Here is a 7,357-nt window from a genome sequence, read left to right as displayed (position 1 = left end):
CCTTGTCCTGAAAGAAGCAATATCAGAATTTGTGAGTATATGTATTTTTGTTTGTTTACTTATGGCTGCTTTGGGTCTTTGTTGACTGCGTGGGGGCTTTCTCTTTTTGTGGTGAGCAGCGGCTACTCATTGCAGTGACTTCTAGTTGCAGAGCATAGGCTCTCGAGCTCAGTATCTGTGGCTCACTGAGGCATGTGGGATCTTTCCGGACCAGGGATCAAACCTGTGTCCCTGAATTACCAGGCAGATTCTTTACCACTGGACCACCAGGGAAGTCCAAGTATTTGTGGATGTATTTTCAAACCTCCACACTGGATATTTAAATTGCTTCCAGTTTCTCCCCATTGTAAATTTCCTCCCTGATATTATCCTTGACAGTGAAGCTTTGAGCACATCTTAGATTCTTGTCTTAGAGATAAATCCCTAGTCGTGGAGTTGCTGGGTCAGATTTTGACACGTGCTGCTGGGTTGTATCAGTTTCCATTCAGGTTGTAATGTATCAGAATGCTTCTTCTTCCACATTCACGTCCACAGGGGGCCTTTATGATTTTTTTTATTACTAATATGATACAAAGACAGAATTATTCTTTTCATTTGCATTTCTTGGATTAGTAATAAGGCTATGCATTTGGGGGTCTGTGACTGGTTGACTTTTCAGGGTCTTAACTGTCAGGATCTTCCTGCTGGTAAGGAGCGTCCCTAACTCAGTTCTGTCTGCATGAAGAACATTTCTTATTACAGACCATCTCCTAAGGCTCTGAGCCTCCTGTCTCTCTTCTCTGGAAACTTACCAGCTATCAGAAATCAAGACTTGATTTGAACTCCAGTCTGGACCTTCATCCCATCTCCTTGCAGAAAGTGAATCCTGGGGAAGAGGTCTGGGTAGAATAAGCTTTTAGACCAAATATCAAGGCTGAAGACTACCTTGCTTGTTTTAATTCTATATCTTTTAAAAAATAAATTTATTTGGCTTCATTGGGTCTTAGGTGCAGCATGCAGGATTTTTAAGTTATGGCTGCTGCTGCTGCTGCTGAGTCGCTTCAGTCGTGTCTGACTCGGCGCGACCCCATAGACGGCAGCCCACCAGGCTCCCCCGTCCCTGGGATTCTCCAGGCAAGAACACTGGAGTGGGTTGCCATTTCCTTCTTCAATGCATTAAAGTGAAAAGTGACAATGAAGTGGCTCATTCGTGTCTGACTCAGCGACCCCACGGACTGCAGCCTACCAGGCTCCTCCACCCATGGGATTTTCCAGGCAAGAGTACTAGAGTGGGTCGCCATTGCCTTCTCCTTAAGTTATGGCATATAGGGTCTAATTCCCTGATCAGGGATCAAGCCCAGGCCCCCTACATTGAGAGCGTGGAGTCTTAGCAATGGGACCACCAGGGAAATCCCAAGACTATCCTGTTTTAAGCCGAAAGAATTACGGCTCTTTTGGAACTAGGAAAGAGGCACTGGTTTGGCTAATCTTTTGAAACTTCCTGTTTTGGAAACTTGTAAGTATGCAAAAGTAGAGAGACTAGTATAAGGAACTCCCTTACAGCTTTCATCCAGTTTATAAATACGTCTCATTATGACTGTTCTCTCAGCCACCAGGCACCCTGCCCTTGTGACCCAATTATTTTATTTCAGTTTTATTGAGATTAACTGATAAAATAATACGCACTGTGTAAGTTTAAGATGAACAGCAATCATATTTGACCTACATACATCATGAAATGATTGCCACAATGAGTAAACATCCATTATCTCATGTAAAAGAAAAAGAAGAGAAATTTTTCCTTACAATGAGAACACTTAGGATTTACTCTCTTCACTTTCATACGGAATATACAGCAGTGTTAATTATACTAATTATGTTGAATGTTATAGTCCAAATACTTAGTTTATCTGATAACTGGAAGTTTGTGTCTTTTGACCACCTTTCTCTGGTTCCTCTTTCCTCCTAGCCCCGCCTCTGATAACCACAAGTCTGATCTCTTTTTCTACAAGTTTATTTGGGTTTTGAAGTATAGTTGGGCTACAACACTGTGTTAGTTCCTATTACACAACGCAGCGATTCGATGTTTCTATACATTACCAAATGATCACCACTCCACTGGATATTTTAAATCAGATCCCAGAATCATAGTTTTATCCACAAATATTCTACTGTTTATCTCTAAAACATAAAGACTTATATATATATATATATATATACACACATATATATATGTATATATATAAATCCAAAATACTATTACTAAACTCAAGAACTACTAACATTTCTTTACATCATCAAATCATCAGTCCACGTTCAATTTCCCTGAATGTTTCATAAACGTTTTTGTGGAACTGGTTTGTTCTAATTGAGGTGCAAACACAGTCCTCCTATGTCCTTTGGTCATATCTCTTCAATCTCTTAATTTTTAGATTTCTTCTCCCTCTTTTTTTCCCCCTTTGAAGTTTATTTATTAAAGTAACTGGTTTGTTTACTCTGTGGATCTTCACATAGTCAAGAGTTTGCTGAGGGCTTCCCTGGCCAATTCAGGGTACACAGGTTTGATCCCTGGTCCGGGAAGATCCCACATGTCGCAGGGCAGCTAAGCCCAGGGCCACAACCACTGAGCCCGAGTGTCCAGAGCCTATACTCCACAACAGGAGGAGCCACCACAGTGAGAAGCCCGCAACCAGAGGAAGCCTGAGCAAAGAAACCAAGACCCAGCGCAGGCAAAAACAAATACATAATAAAAAGTTTTTGAAAGAAGTTTGCTGATTCTGTCCCCATGGCATCATTTAATATGCTCCCCAGTCCCTTGTATTTCTTATGAGCTGGTAATTAGATCTAGAAAATTGATCAGATTCAGGTTTGATTTTTTGCCAACATACTGCTTAGGCTGGAGGCCCATAAATGTCTGGTTATTTTGCTTTATGATATTAAGATTGATCTGTGAATTCAGATGTTGTCTCCTGTTTAACTTGACCATTAGAGTTTCAATATCAATGATTATTTTTTATTTTTGAAATTTAATTTGGTTCTTTTTAGAAACTGAATACTCTTTTCCTATCATATCCAGTTTCGTTATTGTAGTGTCTTTTTCTCCTTTTTCAGTAAAACCCAACTCTACATAAGCAGGCAGATCAATAGCCCAGAACAAAAAGTTCAGAAATAGACCCAAGTAAATCAGGAACTTAATATATAATAAGGATGACATTTCAAAACTGTGTAGAAAATGGTTTTTTTCCCCTATATATTATATCCTTATTGTATTTTCCCCTATATATTATATCCTTATTGTATATTGTATATTATCAATACACTCCCACTTGTGCAAGGATAACCATTTAGCTATCTGAAAAAAAAATATTGGAATCCAATTACACAACTTTAAATTCCAGATAGATCAAAGATTTAAATGTAAAAACTGAAATCTTGGTGCTAGAAGAAGGAAAGATAGAATTTTTAAAATTTATTTTTGGTTGCATTAGATCTTCGTTGCTACCTTCAGCCTATTCTCTAGACGCGGCAAATGGGGCTACTCTCTGGCTGTGGCGGCAGGCTTCTCATTGCAGTGGCTTCTCTTGCTGTGGAGAGCAGGGTGTTCCGGCTTCGGTAGTGGCGGCTCATAGGCTCTAGAGCACAGGTTCAGTAATTGTGGTGCATGGGCTTAGTTGCTCTGTGGCATGGGGTACCTTCCCAGACCAGGGGTAGACCCGGTGACTCCTGCATTGCAAGGTGAATTTTTAACATTGGTTAAGAACATTGGACCACCAGGAAAGCCCGAAAGATAGAATTTTAAATATTCTCTGAGTGAGGAAGATCTTTCAAAGTCATAAAGAAACCACTTAAGAAAGATTGATAATTTTACTTTATAAAAACAAAAAATGTCTGCATGCACGAAGGAAAAATCATAAAGTCAAAACTAAGGAGCATTGGATGTGGAGCCAGGAGACCTGGGAAGTCTGTCTCTCAACTCAGCTGTGGCAGCCCCTAAGCCTCTGTTTTCTTCTCCGTAATGCGACAGAATCTCCCTGACGAGTTTGACATGAAGATCCAAGGAGGATGGATACAAAGAAAGCACTTTGCCATCTCCCGAGTCATGGAATCCAATCATTCATTCTACAGATATGTTAAGGGATTTTCCCAGCAGTCCAATGGTTAAGACTCTGCCTTCCAATGCAGGGGAAGCGGTTTGATCCCTGGCTGAGGAACTAAGGTCCCGATGCCACTGGATACAGCAAAAATTAAAGACAAAAACCCCAAATGTGTGTTAAGTGCCTCCTGTGTGCCGGGCCTGTTGTCCTGGGATACAGCAGTGAGCAAAACAGACAAAAAGCTCTGTCTTTGTGGAACTTCTATTTTAATGGGAGGAGAACATCAATAAACAAGAAATATAATCATTAACTAAATTATGTAATATTTGAGAGGTATTAGTACTTTAGGAAAATAAAAACAGTAAAGGATATTTGGGGTGCAGAGGTTGTTGGACTTTAAAATAGGGGATTACAGTAGGCTACCCTAAGGAGGTGATACTTGAACAAAGATTTCAAGGGAAAGAAGAAATGACCAAGTGGATATTTTGGTAAAGAACATTCCAGACAGGGGCCTTCCCTGGCGGTCCAGTGGTTGAGACTTTATGCTCCCAGTGCCGGGGGCATGGGTCCCATCCCCTGTCTGATCTGGGAACCAAGATATCCACATGCCTAAAGGTGCGGCATGTGGAATAAATAAATAAGTGGCTATTTTTTAATAAAGGAATGTTCCAGACAGAGGAAATAGCCAGTGAAAAGGACCTGAAACAGGAGTATACTTTAAATCTTTTTTATTTATTTGGCTGAGGCAGGAGTATACTTTAAATTATTTTATCTTATTTTTATTTGGCTATGCCAGGCCTTAGTTGGAGCACACGAGATTTTTGGTTGCAGCATCTGGGATCCAGTTCCCTGACCAGAGATCAAACCAGAGATGGGCCCCCTGTGCTGGAATCATGAAGTCTTAGCCACTGGACCACGAGAGAAGTCCCCAGCAGTATGCTTGACTGGTATGAGAAAGCAAGGGTGAGGGCAAAGAGGTCCCAGAATGGACAGGGATAGATCATATAGGGCTTTGCCAGTACTCTTGCCTGGAAAATCCCATGGATGGAGGAGCCTGGTGGGCTGCAGTCCATGGGGTCGCTAAGAGTCGGACACGACTGAGCGACTTCACTTTCACTTTTCACTTTCCTGCATTGGAGAAGGAAATGGCAACCCACTCCAGTGTTCTTGCCTGGAGAATCCCAGGGACGGGGGAGCCTGGTGGGCTGCCGTCTATGGGGTCGCACAGAATCGGACACGACTGAAGTGACTTAGCAGCAGCAGCAGCAGCAGCAAGCTCTTGCAAAAACTTTGGCTTTTAATCTGCAGGAGATAAAGAGCTGTTGGAGGGTTTTGTTTGTTTGTTGGAGGGTTTGTATATGTTTGTTTGTTATTTTTAGAGCAGTTTTAGGTTCACAGAAAAACTGAGCAGATGGTGCAGAGATTTCCTGCATACTGCTCTCCTCCACATGCACGGCCTCCCCCGTCACCCACACCCTCCACCAGAGCGGTTATTGATTACAACTGATGGACTTACATCGATAGAGAATTATCACCCAGAGTCCACAGTTTACATTAGGGTTGCTCTTGGTGTCACACATCCTATGGGTCTGGGCCAATGTATGATGGCATGTATCCAGCACTCTGGTATCACACAGGGTATGTTCACTGCTCTAAAAATCCTCTGTGCTATTGGAGTATTTTGAGCAGAGCAATGTCTTGTGATCTGTCTTTTTAGAATTCTGAGACCTACTGAATTTAAGGAAAGAGTTAGGAGGCCTCCCCTACCCTCCCAAAAAAGGGACTTCCCTGGTGGTCCAGTGGTTAAGACTCCACCTTCCAATGCAGCGTATGTGGGTTCAATCCCTGGTCAGGCAACTAAGGTCCCACACGCCTCAAGGCAATTAAGCCCACCTGCCACAACTAAGACCTGATGCAGCAAAAAAAAAAAAAAAGCCTCCAAATCCAAGCTCACCTCTTGCACATTTTACCTGCAGGCTTCCCGATTGTGCTCGAGGCTGGTAGGAATCTCCCACACTGGCTCCTGGTCTCCGGCTCTTTGCATAGGAGAAGGCTGTAGAGTTCCAGAATTCCTGTAGGGGGCAGTGTTGCCTCACACACACAGAGGTCACTTCCTTATTTTGGTCTCTTCCCTAAACACCCAGCTTTTCCCCTGCGACCTTGTCAGTGACATCGCTTGGGAGAAAAGTGGAGAGCCCCCAGTTGTCTGAGACACCCTCCGACCTGCTGCTCTTCTCTCACAAACCCTCCCTGCTTTGTCAGGACTGGTGGGGACCACCCAATGAGGCTGACCCCCGGCCCCTGCCTTAACGTCTCTCATCTCACCTCTGGGAGGCAGTGGGTGGGGGTGGGAGGACCAGAGAGATGGGGTGGCTGCCTCCCTCCCCACTGGTGCGTTCCTGTCCTTGGCCTTCAGGTCTAGACTGATGTTCATTTTACCATTTAAAACCTTGGATAATATTTACTCCTGAATACAAATCGAAGGAGGAGAGGAAAAAGGGTCACACACATTTATTCTGGTTCCCCACCCCCACCCCACCCTCCACCCTTCATGGGCGCCAGATGCTCTGCCTGGAGCGTGGCCAGTTTTTTCAAACTGTTGTTATTTCTAATGTGAAATGTACCGAGTTAATATTGGCAACTGACTTTTTAAAAGAAGTTCTACTTTAGTCATTCAAAATGCCCTAGAGAAGTGCTGCTGCTGCTGCTAAGTCGCTTCAGCCGTGTCCGACTCTGTGTGACCCCATAGACGGCAGCCCACCAGGCTCCCCCGTCCCTGGAATTCTCCAGGCAAGAACACTGGAGTGGGTTGCCATTTCCTTCTCCAATGCAGGAAAGTGAAAAGTGAAAGTGAAGTCGCTCAGTCGAGTCCGACTCCTAGCGACCCCATGGACTGCAGCCCACCAGGCTCCTCCGTCCATGGGATTTTCCAGGCAAGAGTACTGGAGTGAGGCGCCATTGCCTTCTCCGGAGAAATGCAGCTGCCTTTAAAAAAAAAAATTGTTTTGTGGCTGAGCCAGGTCTTGGATGTGGCATGCAGAATCTTTAGTGGCAGCATGTGAGCTCTTAGTTATGGCATGTGGGATCTTGTTCCCCAACCAAGGGTCCAACCTGGGCCCCCTGCATTGGGAGCATGGAATCTTAGCCACTGGACAGCCAGGTAAGTCCCTTGGGACGATTAATATAGTTCCTTCTTTGGTCTCCTGACTCTACCCTCTCTCACTTCCTCGTACTTTGCTGATACCCACGTCACATCAACTCCTTCCCCTGCCTGGCATCTCCCT

This window comes from Bos grunniens, chromosome 19 (genome assembly GCF_055505025.1).
Source record: "Bos grunniens cultivar Pamir isolate PY7600 chromosome 19, Bosgru_T2T1.0, whole genome shotgun sequence".
In the NCBI taxonomy this organism is placed as follows: Eukaryota; Metazoa; Chordata; class Mammalia; order Artiodactyla; family Bovidae; genus Bos; species Bos grunniens.
This window is presented reverse-complemented; position numbering follows the sequence as displayed.